Source organism: Balaenoptera ricei, chromosome 16 (genome assembly GCF_028023285.1).
Source record: "Balaenoptera ricei isolate mBalRic1 chromosome 16, mBalRic1.hap2, whole genome shotgun sequence".
Taxonomy (NCBI): Eukaryota; Metazoa; Chordata; class Mammalia; order Artiodactyla; family Balaenopteridae; genus Balaenoptera; species Balaenoptera ricei.
The window spans coordinates 20,712,562-20,733,156 of record NC_082654.1 but is presented as its reverse complement, the minus strand read 5'-3'; the positions used below and the strand labels follow the sequence as shown (position 1 = coordinate 20,733,156).

Sequence of the window (20,595 nt, the reverse complement as noted above, 5' to 3'; positions counted from 1 at the left end):
TCACATGTTGAAGCCCTGACCCAAAATGTGATCATACTTGGAGATGGAGCCTTTGGGAGGTAATTAGCTTTAGATGAAGTCATAAAGGTGGGGCCCTCATGATGAGATTGGTGGCCTTATAAGAAGAGACTCAAGAGCTTGTTCACTCTCTCCTCACTGTGCACAAGAAGAGGTCATAATGAGCACAAATGTTCTCTTGGACACCTACAAGCCAAGAGAACAGGCCCCAGGATGAAACCTACCCTGATGGCACCTTTATCTTGGACTTCCCAGCTTCCATAATTGTAAGAAATAAATTTCTGTTGTTTAAGCCACCCTGTCTACGGTATTTTGTTATGGCAGCCTAAACAGACTAAGATACATGGGTGTCACAGATGTCAAGTTTGCCTCACAGAGAATCTGTGTCCCAATCTGATACATGTCTATGATCAGCATCATACCCAATATGAACATTTAATTGCCTTAATCAAATGTATCCTGGTCTTGAGTCTGCATTGAACCCTCCTGGGCTAAGGTGCTAGGAGGGAGGCCAGAAGACATGTCAGAACAGAGAGATTTTGTTAGGAAACAAGCACATCCTCATGAGAGACCAGCTTCTCTTAAAGCCAAAGAGAATGAGGGAACAAGGATCATAATACAAATTTGGGGAAGGAGAGAAAATGGGAGTCAGATTCCCCAGTCCTTGGCCACATCTGTGTGCTGTTAACCACGTTATGGATTTCCCAAAAAGCCTACTGGGCATCCGTAGCACTTTGGTAGGTACGTGATGGTATGTGATTAAAATTTCAACCTTAAGACAGAGGATTTCTCCAAAGCAGACGAGTCCCATTTGCTAGATCCACATGTGTCTTATTGACCTGTGGTGTGTCAGGGGTAATGTGGCGAATGCTGTGTTACCAATGAGCCATGCAGGGACTTCCCTGGCAGTCCAGTGGTTAAGACTCTGCTCTTCCACTTCAGGGGGCACAGGTTCGATCCCTGGTTAGAGAACTAAGACCCCGCATGCTGCACAGCATGGCCAAAAAAAAAAAAAAAAAAAGAAAAAAGAGCTATGCAATGACCAAAAGGCATAAAGGACATGAAAATATAATTCATGGGACCATGGAACTTATCTATTTATTTATTCTTAATACTCATCTTTATTCCATAAAGAATTGTCATCCTTATAACACACACTCTTGGGAGGTGGGCTACAGTTTGATTTTAGCCTTCTTCCAAACAGTGAAGGGGAAACACTTTTTGGGTGACATAAGTCACCATGGTATGAGCCGTGCTTTCTTCTCTCATTTCATTTAAATCCAAACAGCTGTGTTGTGGACAGGAGCCAAATAAGAAAGAATACCTTAAAAATACCTTGATGCAACATGCCAATATAGAAGCATGAGGGAAGACAGGTGTGGCAGTGCACAGCAATGAGCTGACCAATGAGCTGGCCAAGATGTTTGAAGCTACCGAGTCTAAACAATCATATGCCAATCATGAATCTAAGCATCAATGTCAGCTATAATCATAGACCCTAAAATCTTTGACCACAGAAATGGATAGTCACATGACAATGATATGGAAAAAATGCATGACATCCACCAGCAAACTCACACACCTACACACATCCTCAACAGCTTCATCCTCAAACACAAGGAATGGTGACAAATGCATCACAAATAAGTGTCACAGCAAGAATCCCGTGACTCTCTCAAGTCTGGAGCAGAGAAAACTACAAGTAAATGCATTAGTCACAGTACAATCGGTCAAAGCCAGCCATTGATATCAGTGCATAGTCTGTATTAATTAAATCTTAAGTGTAAATATTAAATTAAAAATGTTGATTTTCCCCATTTGTCCTTTAACTCCATACATTTTATCATTTCACAATAGGAGTTCACTTAGGTTATGTTTCTATAAGTAATCCAAAACAATGATGAATTAATTACCTTTCACAACATAAGTCAAAGCAGAATCTAATTCATTAATACATTTTTATCTCCCTCAACTCATTAATTTACTGAATGCCATTTCTTCCTATAGACAGAATTTCATCTTTAGCTACAACATTTTGCAAGCACAAGACTAACACTGAACAGGATAATTTGCTCTTGAATCAAACTTTGCTGAACAAGTCAAATTGTCCAGCAACTAGAATATGTTTTAAAAGTAAATCTGGAGAAGAAGCTTGACTATTCTGTATCTTTGTCAAGTAGCATTTTCATGCTTCAGATAATCTACATGCCCAAACAAAGCAGGGGCTTCTCTTTGCTTATCTCCAAAAGCAAAGTATCCTGTCACATTGGTGGCTGGAACACCTTTCAAGCTTAGTTAGTAAATTTACCATCTACTGTATTGTTTTGGGGTTTTTAAAAAATTTTATTTATTTATTTTATTTTTGGCTGCGTTGGGTCCTCATTGCTGTGCAGGGCTTTCTTTTAGTTGCAGCGAGCGGGGGCTACTCTTCGTCGTGGTGCACAGGCTTCTCATTGCGGTGGCTTCTCTTGTTGCGGAGCACAGGCTCCATGCGCGCGGGCTTCAGTAGTTGCAGCATGTGGGCTCAGTAGTTGTGGCTCACGGGCTTTAGAGCGCAGGCTCAGTAGTTGTGGCGCACGGGCTTAGTTGGGAGATCCCACACGGCATGTGGGATCTTCACAGACCAGGGCTCGAACCCGTGTCCCCCACATTGGCAGGCAGATTCTTAACCACTGTACCACCAGGGAAGCCCCATCTACTGTATTATGTCACCTTCACTCTTTCTGGAGTTGTATTTCTTTTTAGGGACAAGAGAAAAGTAAATCTCCTTAATTGAGTTAAAATGCATTGATAGAGAGGGAGGCTCTTGGCAAGGTAAAGGTCCTCCAGGCCATCTTTAAGACTTTCCTTTCTCCTAGCACATGCCTTATTTTTACCACAAGTTTCCAGTTTAGAAAGAAGTATGTCCATCTAAAAAGTAAATCCCAGCACAGACTACAAATGATTTACTTGAAATCCCAGACTGTAGACACTGGAGCAAAAGTTAATGAAATACTCTGTCAACAATCCAAGCTAAATGAAAGAAAATTATTAATTACACAGACTGCCAACTCTAAGGTGTTGGTAGCCAAAGTGAATAATCGAATTAAATATCTAAGGTGATGTAAGAAAGAAGAGAAAATACTGGAGAAAAGTCCAGGGAAAGGGTGCTAGGGCACCAATCGTGAGAAAATATTAGTGATAAATGCCTTTATCAGGTGTTAAGTAAATGCTAGGGCACTTGCTAATTACTTGACATTTGTTACTTAATTCTATTTTTTTTTTATAAATTTATTTATTTTTATTTATTTATTTTTGGATGTGTTGGGTCTTCGTTTCTGTGCGAGGGCTTTCTCTAGTTGCGGCAAGTGGGGGCCACTTTTCATCGCGGTGCGCGGGCCTCTCACTGTTGTGGCCTCTCTTGTTGCAGAGCACAGGCTCCAGACGTGCAGGCTCAGTAGTTGTGGCTCATGGGCCCAGTTGCTCCAAGGCATGTGGGATCCTCCCAGACCAGGGCTCGAACCCGTGTCCTCTGCATTGGCAGGCAGACTCCCAACCACCGCGCCACCAGGGAAGCCCTGTTACTTAATTCTTATAATAAACATATGAGATGTTCACTAACATGATTCCCTTTTGACATATGAGTAAACTGAAGCTTAGGGTTTAAGTAGCTTGATTAGGTGGCAAATAAGTCATAATGTCTAAATACAAGTGCAATCATTGTGACTGTTCACCCTTATACATAGAGTATGAGTTAATCTGATCCTCATTTTCAAACCGCACTCATTTGAGAAATTTGGGTATGGTGAGAAAGGGGCAGAGGCAGGGGCAGGGGAGAGAGAGAAAGAGAAGAGACCAGATAGCTATTCAAACAGTGAAAGGACTGCTCCCTGCTATTCTGCTCAGTGGTCATGTGTCCTGGAGGGAGCAAGAGAAGGGACCTGGCAGTGCTATTCCCGTCCTCGCAGTAGGAGCACCGAAGATGGAACTCTGGATCAGTGTTCGAAGATTTAATTTTTTCAGACAACACAGTTCCTAAAATTAAGCCATGTTAGTGGATTCTAAAACAAATAAACAAATAAAGCCATCAATTCCAACCCAAGAAGAAAATCTGGCTGTGATGAAGTAATTAGAGAAGGCACGTTGGCCTCCACCGGGGTGTCTTCCTAAGCCATTTCCAAAAGCAGTTTTTTTTTTTTAATTGAAGTATAGCTGATTTGCAATCAAACTTTAATGGTTACCAAAGGGGAAAGGGAGAAGGGCAGGAGGGATAAATTAGGAGCATGGGATTAATAGATATACACTACTATATATAAAATAGATAAGCAACAAGGATTTACTGTATAATACAAGGAACAATATTCGATATCTTGTAATAGCCTATAATGGAAAATAATCCAAAAGCAGTTTTAACCCTCACCACTTGGAGAACTTACCTTCCCAGTGAGAGGCACCTCCTCGCTTCTTCCAGGCCCTGTACATGCTTTTCCATCTTAGGAGCTACAGGCTCCCCCAGAAACAGACCCTGAAAAGAGAATGAACTAGTGAACATAGTTGTTTGGGGGTGACCTCAGAAAACACAAAGAGAGAGGTAGGAAAATGAGGCAGGGAAGGGAAGGAGGCTGATAAAGGGTGACTCTTCAAGCAAGTTCCCACCATGTGTAACTGGTGGTTAACGCCACAGAAAAGCACTGGAGCCAAAGTAAAAATTATTTTTTGAGAGTTATCCCCACAAGGGATGAGGGGGCTAAGAGGTCACTTATACACTGACATTTTCAGCACAATTTGCTGAAAATAATTACCTGAAGACTGGAATGGTGGTTACCAGGAAACTGGAATCATAGTTACCAGGAAAATGAAAAGGTGTTTACCAGGGCCTAGGGGGAGGTGGGCATGGGAGTTATTAACATCTAAGCATAAAGTTTCAGTTGAGTAAGATGAATAAGCTTTAGAGATCTGCTGTACAACACTGTACATATAGTCAACAGTAATGTATTATACACTTAACATTTAAGAGGATAGATTTCATGTTAAGCGATCTTACCACAATAAAATAAAGACAAAATAAATTACCTGGACAACTTTGTAAAAAACAAAATTGCCATACATGTGAGGGTCTACTTCCAGACTCCCAATTCAATTCTATGGATCTATATATGTTTATACCTAAGCCAATAACACACTCTCTTGATTACTATGGCTTTAAAATAAGACTAGAAATTAAGTAGTTTAGGTTCTCTTGTTTTCTTATTTGTAAAAATTATTTAGCTATTCAAAGTCCTGTTTGTTTCCATATAATTTTAGAAACAGTTCTGACTTACAGCAAACAACTGCTGGGATTTTAATTGGGATTGCATTGACTCATTAGGTCAATTTGGGAAGAATTGACATCAACAATATCATCTTTCAGTTCATGAAAATGGTATGCTCCTCCATTTATTTAGCTCTTCTGTAATTTTTCTTCCTCTTTCTTGGCCATTTCTTAAGCTTCTAATTGAATTTTGATGTTTAATTAAATTAGTTAATACTTCTAAAACAATGATGAATAGAGATAACGGACACCTTTGCCATGTTCCTATCTTAGTGGAAATTCCTCTAGTATCTATTAGATCTTAAGTAAGATGCTAGCTTTGGTACTAAACATATATACTTTTTATCACATTAAGAAAGTATCCATCAAAGTTTTTTAATCAGAAAAGGGTATTGTGTACTATTGGAGGTTTTTTTCAGGGAGACAATCACATGATTTTTTTCCCTTAGATCTACTTATAAGGGGTATTTTATTAACACTGTTTCTAATATTAAGCAAATCATGCATTCATTGAATAAATCTCTGCTGATCATGGTTTGTTATTTTCTTACTGTGCTATAAGATTCTGTTTGCTAATATTTTATTTAGTACTTTTTCATCAATATTCATAAATAACATTGATTTACAGTTTTCTCTTTTTGTACTCTACTTATTAAATGTTCTTTTAGAAACTCCTGTTCAAATCACAAGGCAAAGTGTAAACCAGCCACTTTCCCTTCTTGCCCAATATTATTTTATCCCTGTAAACAATTTTTACCCCTTCCCATTTACCCCCATGCCTCACAAGAGTTCGCACGTATGTGGGTTATTACAGAAGCTATCATGAACAGAAGTGATCAAAAGCCATTTCCTGAGAACCAAAAAGCTTGATTCAAAGGTATGTTAACTTGGTAAGCATCCCAAGATACCCTGAATAATTACAAAGTCTGACATTCTTCCTGTTTCTGTGTCCAAATTCCTGGGCAGGAGACTTACTGGTCTAGCCTGGGTCAGAAAACCATGTTGCTACTCCTGGACAAATCAAATGCAGTCAGAGGGCAGGATCATATGAAAAAAAGATAACTATTTAGAAGGCATATATATGAAGTGGCCAGCTGGGGGTATGGGGAAAGAAAGCCTTTCAGATGGAAAGAAATGCCTTTTCCCAAAGGAAGGCAAACTGATAGTCAAATACAACAGTAACGCCTATTAAAATTACATAAAAAGGGAAGGCCCTATATCATTTATATTGAATTGAATGTGCCTCCTGAAAATGCATAGTCAAAAAAATGTCATCCTACAAGTACTCAGGCAAAAAAAAATTAACAATTTTTTTCCTGCACTCAGTATTGGGTACAGACCTTGGGAAGATGGGATTTAGCATTACTTACACAAAGCACACCAATAGCGCCACAGCAAGCATATCAAACGAGAGGCAAGGTGAGTTTCTTTCCTGAGACATGTACTAGATAATATACCAAGAAAAACTCTGAAGCCACCAAATGATATGCAAAGGAAAGATCTCAAGTATTTGTAAAATATGTGGTAGTACTCGGTACCCTATAAAATGCTATACCAATAATGAGCTAGGAGTGAGGACACAATTACCCCACCTTTGTTTTTCTCTGCTTAAAGAAACCCCAAATAAAAAGGGAGTTCAGAAGATATACAGAAAGGAACATTCTGTCTATAAGGCAATAGAAGTTTATAATTTTTCCCAGATTCAAAAATCTGAAACTCGTTAACTCAGGCGATGAAAGTGATAAGCAGGGCTCACGAATTTGCATAACTAAATGCCATCATTTAGACATTATGAAAAGTAAAAATTATGAGGTATATTTGAAAGGCACAATAACTGGAATCTGATGAACTAAATATTAAAGGAAAATACTCCACAGAGAGCACCTATTTAGTGAACTCATTATGAAAATTGTATATTAGCATATTTATTGTTAGGTTGTAAACAATGCTCCCAGACTGGCTGAAAACAGCCTTTCATTAAAGAGTAAGGCAAATTTCCCCTTTCAAACTTGTCTAAATTATTGTTTCTGAAATTTAATTTCCCACATTTTTTTCTCACATTTGTGCAATACTTAACAGTTTAGCAGCACATTCTCACTCAACATTTACATGACTTTTTACCCCTTCATGGGGTTAAAAAAAAAAAAAAAAAGAACCAGTCTTAAAATGTTTGCCGACTTGCTAAAGGTAGATCAGGTTACTAGTCTGAACTGTAGAAATTCTAAATCAGTGAAGTCTAAATAAGTATGACTTTACTTTGTTTTTGTTTTATTCCTGAGAGACATGTATTCCCATATGGCAAAAATTACAGAGGAGAAAAAGAAAGGAAAAAAGAAAAACAATGTTTTCACTTCTGGATTAATTCTCTAAACTCCTAAAGACTATATTTATGAAGGAACAGGGGGAAAAGGCAGAGGGGGAGGGAGTCCATCCGTGTTAATATTGGTTGAGCTCAAATGCAATGTAAAATTTATTATTTCTTTTGTTGTTTTTGTTCTTCCAATTTGAAAAGAATTATGTGTGTGTACATATTTATTATATTTTTTCACTTAAGTAGAGCGATGACTTTTTTTCAAGTTTATCTAGCAAGAGCAGATAATTGACACCAAATTGGTCTTTTGAATTTCCAGTCAGAATCTTCTCTCCTTCAACTGCTCCTGCAGAAGGATGATTTTAGAGGAAATTAGATTCACTGTTTGCATAAACCAATGTATTTAGCTGGTGGCTCTGCAGGTCCAATTAACTCTTCTAACAATATGGGTGAAATGAGGTTGCGGTTATGTTTGTAGCCACTTAGAATTGTTTTGATTAAACACTCCCTCCTGTATCTTATTTAAAGAACACATGTCACTGAAACGTATTTCATGGGATGGGAGAGGATGCCTGGGGGGAAAAGGGAAGAAAAATATCTAAGTCATGATATGAAATGCATGACCTCTCATTTATGTATAACCATAAAGAGAAGGCTTATTTGCACAAATTTTTTAAAATATTGCACATAACACACTTTGAAGACATCTTTAATATGTCAATCAATATCATTACTATTGTATTGTGAAAAATATCATTGATGTCAGACAAAATAGTAAAAGTTGAAGGAGCACAAAGCTGAGAACCAGCAGACCTGTATACTAAGGTCAGCTCTGTCCCTAGTGAGTCACAATCTTTCTGAACTTACTTTTTTCCTTGTCTGGAAAGAGAAACAACACTCATTTAGTTTCTGCCTCTGAGAATACAACAAAATATAAGATACAATTGCTGCTCTCAAAGAGTTTGTAATACATTTGGCAAAACAAAGTAATTCACAAAAAGATAAAAATAACCACTTGCTAGGAACTTCTCCAAAATCAGTATCATCTGGTTGAGCTTCATAACAACCCAAAGAGGTAGGCATTATTATTATTATTTCTATTTTACACACAAGAAAACTGAGGCACAGAGTAATTCAGAAATATTAGAAGACCTCTCTGTTGCTTAAGTAACAGTGAGGTTTCAAACCCAGTCAACCTCAGCATGAGCACTTAGCTACCATATCATATAATGACAAAAAGTCCTATGTGTTCAAAGAAGGGAAAGGCAGGATAATTAATTAGCAAAATAATACACAAGGGATAGTTAAGAATTGGAGTGGTAAGAGAAGGTTCCAATCATAAGAATATGATGAGCCAAACCTTAAAGGATGAGGAGTATTTTTATGGACAGAAGAGAAGATGATGGAAGTAGAGTGAGAAAACGCAGCATGAAGATGGCAGTAGGTGTGGGGTGACAGGAGGGAAGAACCCAGAAGAATGGCAGTGAGATATAAGGATGGACAGGTCAATTGTGGAGAATTTTGACTACAGAGTTTAAATCCTTCCAACCTCCCCAAACTGACAGCTCTGTTTGCCCGGCCTCCTCTACAAGCTAGTCTCCACAGTTGAGCATTGCTGCTTCCAGAAAGCAGTATTTAAAGAGCAAGCAAAGACTCCAGTTGTTCTAAGACCCCAATCAAAGCCCCAGCTGGCCTACAGGGAGCCTTTGAACTAACTAGGCAAAAGTGCCCTCAACCGATAAGTATGTGGCTTGGTGAGGAGAGCGTGCCTTTCCCTGATTTAGAGGAGGGTCCTGGGTAGATGCAGCCCTATGTGTAGAGCTTGGCTGATCAACACAGACTGATCTCAGTCCCAAGCATCTCTCCAGAAGGATCACACAAACTACTCAAAACTGTACATACCAGCCCCATTCCCAATACACAGCCACATTCTCTGGAATCACCCTTCAAATTTACAAAAGCTTATATAAGCACAAAAACCATTACTTAATTACCGTAAGTAATTACTTAAAGGTGACAATAATCACTCATGCTATTTGGGGAAAAGTTGGAAAATGTTTGTAAAACAATCACATGATATGTAATAAGTCAAAATTCAGTTATGCTGACTCTGGTAATCAGTATTAAAGATTGTTTTTACTTCAGAATAATACACAAATATGTTTCCTCAATTATAGTTTATATTGAAACAAAATTAGAATCCATATGGTAATTTGGGGCACATCATTAGTAGATTGTAAAACAGAGATTCAAATGTTTACATCTAACGTTCCTAATTCCATGGAGGAAATAGTTTATATTAGAATTTTTTTACCAGCCAATATATAGTCATTATCTTAATGAAATTAGTTCTTTTTATTTCTTTAAGTGTAAAATTCTACATAGAATTTGATAGCCAGCTATGTATCTTAAATGTATTTATTGCAATATGATTCAAATAAGTACAAAGGAACTTTTGGGGATGATGGATGTGTCCTAAAACTGAATTGCGGTGATTGTTGCAAAACTGTGTAAATTTAATAAAATTCATTGAACTCTGCACATAATCTTTTTACTGTATGTAAGTTATTGCATACTCTTTTACTGTAAGTTAGCTTAATAAAGCTATTTTTTTAAAGATTAAAACTGGTGGCTTTTGGTGGATGTATTACAAATTCTTTTCATTTACCTACTTCAAAATTTTCCTATTTTTTACATACTTCAAAATTTTCCTATTTTTTACAACAGTAGGTATTACCTACATAATTAAAAAATAATTTCAATGCAGTTCAGTTTAACATAAACATTTATCTAGCACACATTCTGTGCTTAGCATAGTGATAGAATCTAGAGTTGTACAAAATAGAAAATAACATGTTGCCTCTTCCTTAAGGAGCTTACAATTGAGTAAGAGTAGAAAACAATGCAAACAACTACCTATTTATGGCAGAATGAAATTACCTTTCAATTAAGTTGCAAGTAACAGATGTTGGTAGCTGGGTGAAAGAAAGAATTAATGACTGGCCAAAGGGAAGTGGGCAAAGAAAAGAGTGATTGGCAGGAGAGTTTTAATGAGTCACCTGGAGGTTGATGCACATGGCCACATCCTTAATTGGAATAAATGAATTAATATTCATTGGAAAGTAAGGTTTAGCAGCAAAAGCAAGCATTCTTCATGCTTACCACACATATTTATATCTGCTAGAAAAAAAAAATTGACCTTGAGGAGTCCAGAAGATTTGATAGAGAGTAGGCAGAAAGTAGGTAGGTAGGAAGAATAGACAGAGGAAAGCAGAAAATATGTCAGCTTGTACTTTATCATTGAAAAAGAAAACAAAAATAAAAACAAGAGTCTGTTTCAAAAAATAGTTGTTTCTCTAACCAGTGTGAACGAGGTGGGGTAATTACCTCCCCACATTGCAGGAAGGAGTAAAGAGCCTCCTTTCGGCAGGCAGTTACCTCTCTAGAGATAAGATAATCGAGCTAAGCCCATCAAGCCCAGATTATTCTTTACAAATTTACCAATCAGAAATATTACTCCACCTCTCTTGGGCTGCAGTCAGTAAAATGGTGGAGAAAAGCCAGGACCCATACCAAATGAGCTCTCTTTCCCAGGGACAGAATCATCAGCAATACTCTGTCATCACAAGTGGCATACAACAATCATTTGTAAAGCTTGCTAAAAATGTGGCTTCCCAGTCCAAACACAGTGGATTCTGAGAGAGATCCATGATCTGTATTTAAAACATGCATGCACTACCCTGTCCCATCCCCAATCTGCAGAACCTATTGCAGTAGGTCTGTAGACCACACTATTAAAACACAACACCAACTTAGAGGTCTGCTTGCGGGGAACTAACAAAATCATGAACACTGATACATAAAATCTTATTAATTATTTATTGTTACTGGTACTATTACTATAAATCACTAAATTAAGATTCTAGCTGCATACTAGTTTCAAGAGTAATAATATATTTATAGAAGAAATTTTCTTTTGATTTAATGCAAAGAAAAATCTAAGGGAGATATTGAGTGTGCCGGGTACAATTTCTAATGGTTTCTCAGTGATATAAAATCCATTTCTTTAAGTGATTCCCAAAATTGTATTCGTCAGGAGAACTGGCCAACAAGAAATCTCCATCCCATCAGAGATGACACATAAAGCCTTACAATCCCAGGTCTTGTCCCAGGTTTCTTAAATAAATAATACTTTACCTCTCCCCAGGTCTGTCAGCTGCAGGTAAACAACTCCACCCTTCCCTGTTCACGCTTAACCAGACATTCAGTTTGAAGAGAGTAGGAAGATGTGGTTTCCAACAAGGAGGCAAGACACAAGCTTTGATAGCCGCCTGTATTTCTTTTTGCAGAGGCTTCCCTGGGAATCTTTTCTGGGCAGGTTAGCACTTAAAATGTCATCATCTGACTGCTTTGATTAATTGTGGTACCATTTTCTGCATGAACCAGGTAGGGAAAGATGTTCTTTTTTTTTTTTTTTTTTTTAATTGATTGATTGATTGATTGATTGTTATGTTGGGTCTTCGTTTCTGTGCTAGGGCTTTCCCTAGTTGCGGCAAGAGGGGGCCACTCTTCATCGCGGTGCGCGGGCCTCTCACTATCGTGGCCTCTTGTTGTGGAGCACAGGCTCCAGACGCACAGGCTCAGTAGTTGTGGCTCACGGGCCTAGTTGCTCCGCGGCATGTGGGATCCTCCCAGACCAGGGCTCGAACCCGTGTCCCCTGCATTAGCAGGCAGATTCTCAACCACTGCGCCATCAGGGAAGCCCATGGAAAGATGTTCTTTTCATTTTGAGTGGTCTTTTATGCTCAGAAGAAATTAGCTTGCCCCAAATGAGAGGCCTTGACACAATTAGCCAGTTCAGATACCACATGTCACTTTATTAAAGTGGCAGATTTTGGAGGTGTTCTTTAATTTTATCATTTATGATAAGTTACTGTTTGAAGAAAAAGAGATGGGCCATGTTCTGGCAGAGCTTAGCCAGGCTGTGCCTCTGTTGGTCAGGCTTTCTAAGTTATTCTGTGATCAGATTCACGCTTACTCATCCAGGCTTCCATCCAATGCCACCACAATCACCTGTGCTCAGTCTGACTCACTGCAGAGAAAGTGCCCCCTGGGGAAATCTTATCTGGACTTTGATGACTATATTTAATCCCAGAGCCCGGGGAGAAACTAAAGCAGAGAAGGATCATGAGGAACTGCCTGAAAGGTTGGCATCACCTGAGTGTTCTACGCAAAGACTTTTTTGTAACAATTTTAGTTCAGAAATTGTCCTAGTGATAGCAGTACTGGTATAATAACTACAGTTTGGGGTACATACTATATGTCAAGCATGGTGTTCATTGTTCTATCCTATTTAAAATTTCCTAACAGCTTTGGGGAGTGATATTATTATTCTACATTACCCTCTTACAGGTGAAGAAACTGAGGCTCACAGTGGTAAAATTATTTGTTCAAGGCCATATGGCAATGGTGCTAAGAACCAGGATTGTCTGAACCTAAAGCCCACACACCTGGTGTGTGTTAATGTACCCTTATATCAATCTACCAGTGCAAGTTTAATAGAGTCCAGGGAGCTTGTGTCAGAAAACCTGGGTTCTTTGTTGAATGACCATCCCATTACATGCATAGGAGCACCAAGAGTTCACTGGTCCAAAATCATTCCCACATATTTGACATGGACCTAAGATTTTTTTTTTTTTTTTTGTGAGTAACATGCCCCTGCCCTATTTCATTCACTTGTGCAGCTTTTATTTCTCCTTATTCTCTTTTCTTAAATTTTTATTTTATATTGGAGAACAGCCAATTAACAAATGTTGTGATAGTTTCAGGTGCACAGCAAAGCAACTCAGCCATACATATACATGTATCCATTCTCTCCCAGACTCCCCTCCCATCAACGCTGCCACATAACATTGAGCAGAGTTCCCTGTGCTATACAGTAGGACCTAAAATTCTTTTGAGTAACACACAGAAAGGTCAGGCTGGCATTATTATGTCCATTTTACAAACAAAGAAATTGAGGTTAAGAAGGAAAATAAATTACCTGAGGTCTTAGCTGGTAGTTAGCAGAGCCAGATCCGGCACCTGTACCAAATGCTTTTTCCACATACCTTAAAGGAAATAGGCAGAAAGAGACACGTTAAAGACAATAGGTTGGGGAAAACAGAAAACATTGATCGCTTTCTCTCTGAGCCATTTCCTTCTTATACTCAGATGCTGAGAAAATATATGGAATTTTCAAGAGTGCAAACATCTGTGCATGCATGCACACAGCTGTGTGAACGTGGTAGGTGAGAGAGGTAGATGAGCCTCACACTCCCGCCCAGGCCCAGGTCATGGTACATGGGTGTAGGGACAGAGAAGCTGCCGGAATTCAGAATGGGGATCAGCCATCTCTATTTTCCCCATGTCATCTATCTTGGCAGCCATGGAACAGACTGACTGACTTGAGGGGGGAGGAAGGGAGAGAAGTAGTCAGAAATAAAGAAGGGAGTTCATATGATTCAGCCAGCCAAAATTATTAAAATCTATTCCTGAGGGCTTTTTTCCATTGAAAGACTTTAATAGAGCAGGGTTTGTAATCTGGCAAACGGAAGATGCCATTTTTTTTCTCACTATCTAGTGCTGTTTTGGCTAAGGAGGGTGGGAGGTATGAATACAGGAAAGCAGAGATGTCAGCCAAGTCAATTATATTTTAAATTCTTACCAGATTTCCTCAAGCAAATTGATTGCCAGAAAAGACCAGTGGGCCATATAGTTATTTTTTTAATTAATTTTTATTGGAGTATAGTTGATTTACATGGGCCATATAGTTATATTTTACTCTTCTAATGGGGCCAGTTGCTTCAGAATTTATGTTAGGCATATCATGTTGCCCGTCATTTTCAGTAGAAATTTAGGGGTCTAGAGTACACAAGAAAAACACCAAACCTTCTTTTTCTTGGAAACCAATCTGGAGCTCAGAGGGGGGAGAAAACACAAAATTTCAGCTTGTCTTTGATGTGGCTGAGAAATGGTGTACAACGAAGGTCCAGACAGAGAATAATACTCAAGAATTGCCTTTGCGCTCCCAACTAGGCTTGAGTCTGAAAGACTCAAGAGATGGATACCCCTGGGTAGCTGAGGTGGGGAGACCAACCTTAGGCATAGATCACAACTGGAACAATAGCACACTAGGCACAGAAAGTGCTTCCTCTTTGTGGCTGACAAGTATACTTCAAGGCAGATTTATCGATTCAGCCAATTACATGCAGCTGCACGAATCTTAAGATTCAGAACTAGAAATCGGTCAAGATGGGTGGAGTAGAAAGACCTTAAGCTCACCTCCTCTCACGAGCCCACCAAAATCACAATTATTTTCAAAACAACCATCGATGAAAAAGACCAGAACCTATCAGAAAAGATCTACAACTAAAGATATAAAGAAGGAACCACAGCAAGATGGGTAGACTTGTGATATAATCAAGTCCCATACCCCTGGGTGGGCAACCCACAAACTGGAGAATAATTATATTGCAGAGGTTCTCCCACAGGAGTGAGAGTTCTGAGCCCCACGTCAGGCTCCCCAGCCCAGGGGTCCTGCACCAGGAACACAAGCCCCTAGACATTTGGTTTTGAAGGCCGGCAGGGCTTAAACTCAGGAGCCCCACAGGTATAGGGGAAATAGACTTCACTCTTAAAGGGTGCACACAAAATCTCACACACACCAGGACCCAGGGCAAAAGCACTAATTTGATGGGAGCCTGGGCCAGACCTACCTTCTGGTCTTGGAGAGTCTCCTGGAGAGGCAGGGAGGTTGGGAGGGTGGGGGTAGCTGAGGCTCTCCTGGGGACATAGATACTGGCAGCAGCCATATTTGGGAGCTTTCCATCACATGCACACTGGGCACCATCTTGGAACCCTCCCTCTACCCCTTAATGCCAAGTCCTGACCCCACCCAATAGCCTGCAGTTGCCAGTGCTGGGACACTTCAGGACAAACAACTAACTGGAGAGGACACAGACCCACCCATCAGAAGACAGGCTGCCTAAAGATTTCCTGAGCCCACAAATTCCTCTAGACATGCCCCTAGATATGGCCCTGCCCAGCAGAGGGCCAAGACCCAGCTCCACCCAAGAGTGGTCAGGCACCAGCCCTGCCCTCCAGGAATCCTGCCCTAGCCTCTAGGCCAGCCTCACCCACCAGGGGGCAGACACCAGACGCAAGAAAACCACAAACCCACAGCCTACCCTGGGATCAGTAGGACCCTGACCCTGCCCACTAGCAGGCCATATATTTTATTGCCTCCTGAAAGAGGCAGGATGTTAAGGTACCAACTCCTGTGTCACTTTCCTGCATGAGAGAAGAGGTCTGGGATGCAGGAGAGGCCAGGAAGGAGAAGACAGAAGAAACAAATGAACAAATAAAGATGAGGCTGGAATTTCCAAAGACAGCCTTTGTGAAATTTTGCCGGATTTCCTAAACCTCAAAGCATTCCTATTCCATAAGAAGGAAAATTGGAGGCCACTGCCGTATATTACCTCATTAACGCAAATGAGCGGTAAAGAAGCAATACCCCAAAACCCATTGTCATGTGAGGGATTGACTTTGCATGAATGTCAAAAATGAAGAAAACTCACATGTCTAAACCAAGCAAAAAAACAAAAACCAGGGCTCAGACCATCATTCTAGAAGTGAAAAAAAAAGAAAAAATAGGTACAGAGAAAGCAAAACTGAAGACAAAGGAGCATTCAGCGCTGAGGACATTCTCTGGATCTTAGCTCTGTTCATGTAGGCAATTTGAGTGCACAGAAGGTCCCTAAACAACCCATAAGCTGAACTAAACTATAGGAAACTGTTTTCAAATCCAACACAGAATTAGTCCTAGACTGTGAGATTCAATAGATTTAAGGTGCAGTGTGGCTACCAGTGGAGTCAGACAGCTAGTTTTGAGTGCTGGGTTGAGTGCTGGCTGGGTAAGCCCTTTAATACTACCTATCTAGCTAGCTAGCTAGCTAGCTATTTATTTATTTATTTAATTTTTGGCTGCGTTAGGTCTTCGTTGCTGCACGCGGGCTTTCTCTAGTTGCAGTGATAGGGGGCTACTCTTCGTTTACTGAATGCCATTCCTTCCTATAGACAGAATTTCATCTTTAGCTACAACATTTTGCAAGCACCAGACTAACACTGAAGAGGATAATTTGCTCTTGAATCAAGCTTTGCTGAATAAGTCAAATTGTCCAGCAACTAGAATATGTTTTAAAAGTAAATCTGGAGAAGAAGCTTGACTATTCTGTATCTTTGTCAAGTAGCATTTTAATGCTCCAGATAATCTACATGCCCAAACAAAGCAGGGGCTTCTCTTTATCTCCAAAAGCAAAGTATCCTGTCACATTGGTGGCTGGAACTCCTTTCAAGCTTAGTCAGTACATTTACCATCTACTGTACTGTTTCTTGTGGGGTTTTTTATTTATTTACTTTATTTTTGGCTGCTTTGGGTCTTCGTTGCTGTGCACGGGCTTTCTTTTAGTTGCGGCGAGCGGGGGCTACTCTTCGTCGTGGTGCGTGGGCTTCTCATTGCGGTGGCTTCTCTTGTTGCAGAGCACAGGCTCTAGGCGCGCGGGCTTCAGTAGTTGTGGTACGTGGGCTCAGTAATTGTGGCTCGAAGGCTCTAGAGCACAGGCTCAGCAGTTGTGGTGCACGGGCTTAGCTGCTCCGCGGCATGTGGGATCCTCTCGGACCAGGGATCCAACCTGTGTCCCCTGCATTGGCAGGTGGATTCTTAACCACTACGCCGCCAGGGAAGCCCAGCCCTTTAATACTCTTAAGTCTCAGCTCCATCCTCTGTAAGATGAGAATAAAAATAGGATCTATTCCATAGCATTGTTGTGAGGGGTAAATATGATAATGCGTTTAAGATATTTAGCTAATATTTAAGTTTTTGGCATTTGATATTTAAGTTTTTGACATTTAAGTACTCCATAAATATCTTATTATTGTTGTTCTTGCTATCATTGTCCTCTAACTTGTTAAGCAGGAAACAGATATCTTGAAATGACATTACAATGACAAGGGGTGGGAGAAACATCATCAACAAAAGCCAGCATCTACCTCAAGCTGCCCCAGCTGAACTCTACTACTGTGGTCAGTTAAATATCAAATATTCATATGATCCAGCAATCCTACTCCTGGACATATATCTGGACAAAAGTATAATTCAAAAAGATACACATAGCCCTATGTTCATAGTAGCACTATTTACAATAGTCAAGACATAGAAACAACCTAAATGTTCATCGACAGATGAAAAAGAAAATGTGGTATACACACACACACACACACACACACACACACACACACACACACACACATACTGGAATATTACTCAGCCATAAAAAAGAGTGAAATAATGCCATTTGCAGCAACATGGATGGACCTAGAGATTGCCATACTAAGTGAAGTCAGAGAAAGACAAATATCATGATATCACTTATATGTGGAATCTAAAATATGACACAAACACAAATGAACCTATCTACAAAACAGAAACAGACTCACAGACACAGAGAACAGACTTGTAGAGGGTTGGGGGAGGGACGGATTGGGAGTTTGGGATTAGCAGATGCAAACTACTTTGCATAGAATGGATAAACAGGGTCCTACTGTACAGCACAGGGAACTATATTCAATATCCTGTGACAAACCATAATGGAAAAGAATATGAAAAATAATTATATACCTATGTATAACTGAATCACTTTGCTGTACAGTAGAAATTAACACATAGTAAATCAACTATACTTCAATAAAATAAATTTTAAAAAATCAAATACTCAAAAAAATAGTCTCAGCCTATTTTAATGCATTAAAAGCCTATAGAAATAGGGCAAAAATAGTATTTAAAATTTTGTAACTAGAAATAAAGGTCACCACCACTTGAGCTCTCTCATTCTCCGCTGCCTGGTAGGGAAGCTGTCCACATAGAAGACCCCTTAGTTAGCCAGAAAATGCATATTAAACTCTCCACCAACAGAATACAATTGATCCTATGGTCCCTGAACCCAGACATCCCTCCAGAAGCCTTTGGAGGGGGAGACTCGGTCAGCATCCTCAGCAGAGGAGGCAAGTGGTCTATGCAACACACAGGACAGGTAGTTGCAGGCTTCTGCGGACATTATTTGTCCTTAGTATCACAAAGTTTCAATGTTCAAATATGTACAAGCATGACAAATGGGGGAGAATCAAATGACCATTAGGATTATAATATGTGTGAATAAGCCATTGGGATAATTTCTGCAAATAAAGGGCCATGTAACTGCTAATATTCCCACCTTTTCCTAGCAATAATAATGCATCATCTGGCTAAAACAGTTCCTTAAGTACCTTATGTTCTCTGCTGGAACCAAGTCATTAATCCCATTTATACAGCTAACAGGGAAGCTCTGAGTCCAAACTAAGGTCCTGAAGAAAAGTACTGGAATTAATGACAAAGGGGAATCATTTTTCTCTACAGCTATAAGGTTGCTTTGCCAAATAGCACTTTTTTGCTCATGAACTTTACTTTGAATACTGAATAATCTACCCAGGAAAGAAATAGTTAATACACCCACATCAATAGTTTTCCAGCTGGTCAACCCAACATTGCTAGGACCATACAGCAACCCTGGTCCTTTACTATGTCTCTCCCTTAGCGTATCCATATTCCCATCAGCCTACAAAAGCAGAGTCAGCTTTTACAGTGTGCCAGTGAACTAGGACAGAGACCCCCATGCCATGCATGTTCGCCCCAAACTCTGCAAGGTGATGCAGTTTTAGTCTGTGACTCTCTCCACATAAGAAATAGTAGTACATAACAGTTATATGATTTAGTGCACTCCAGTGTCAGACAGACCTGGTTTATATCCCAGCTCTATCAACATCTGAAGTTCCCGGGTCAGTTTACATCTTTTAGGCTAGTTTTCCCTGTCTCTAAAGTGAGTGGGGAAGGAAGGAGTACTCTTAAGATTATTTGGACAATTGCTTATTAATATTAGTAATAAGTGACTGTAAAGAAGGAAGGAAGGAGGAAAGGGAGGAAGGAAGGGAGGGAGGGAGGAAGGCAGGCAGAGAGGACTCCCTGAAGAGTCACAGCTTCACTCGAGAGACCTGTGAGAGGACAGGCTAGAGGGACCCTCCCCAAAATCCAGGGTCTCTCCTCCCAGAATCTGCCCTTGTTCTCTGTCACTGAAAAGTTCAGGAGCAGGAAAGCTGTGAACCTGAACCAAGCTCCTTCCAGGAGCCAGACCTGAGAGCTCTTCTAGCAGCAGTGACAACTCTTACTTTCTGATTTGGGTGGCGGCGTATGTGCTGTGAGCATGTTTAAAGAACACGAAGAGAGGGAGACGTTGAGTCTGTCTTATTGCCATACTCCCAACAGAGAACAGCTCTGCTGAACCACTGCATCCTTGCTCTGCAGTTACGATCCTTATTATAGGGGGAGGTTACAGCAAAGAGCTAACGGAGCTGAGTGGCAGTCATCAGCCATCCTGCCCACACGTAACCTCCAGGGGAAGCACTGCAGGATTCCTTCTCAGCATCAATAGGCAAGTGCATTTAGAGGCAGCTTCTCTCCCTATTTTGCACCCAGTGTGTGAACAGGAGGACCACACCTTATCCACAGAGAGGCTCTCAGGCCCCAGGCTCCCTGTGTCCTTAAACATAAAATAGGAGTCCTGAGCCCTTGCTTCAGGGCCACATGCTTTGTTATAAGTAGAACGACCATGTGATTTATTGTCCAAGACAACACATTGTTGAGAGTGAAAGAAAGCACTGGTAATAATTACCAGTGAGACAAGAGGCATAAACTGGGACTGTTCTAAGCAAACAAGGATATGAGATCATCCTAAGTGATTCTAGTTAGGCTTCACACCGCAGGAACCCTCTCAAGGAGGAAGCCTTCGTGCTGGTTAGCCTTCTCCCTCTGAAAACTATCTAAATGGTTTTCCCCCTTCCAATAAAC

General features: G+C 40.1%; 1 long non-coding RNA gene across 2 annotated transcripts in view; it reads right to left on the bottom strand.

The window, feature by feature from the left end:
• The window catches only part of LOC132350506 (uncharacterized), a 608,613-nt gene extending 591,273 nt beyond the window's left edge, over positions 1–17,340 (bottom strand). For both annotated transcript variants that reach the window (XR_009497936.1, XR_009497937.1), the window contains exons 1-3: positions 17,076–17,340; positions 13,663–13,729; positions 4,434–4,522 (exon numbers count right to left, since the gene is read on the bottom strand). This is a non-coding gene — a long non-coding RNA (uncharacterized LOC132350506). The remainder of the gene's footprint in view (positions 1–4,433; positions 4,523–13,662; positions 13,730–17,075) is intronic.
• Positions 17,341–20,595: the final 3,255 nt, after the last annotated feature.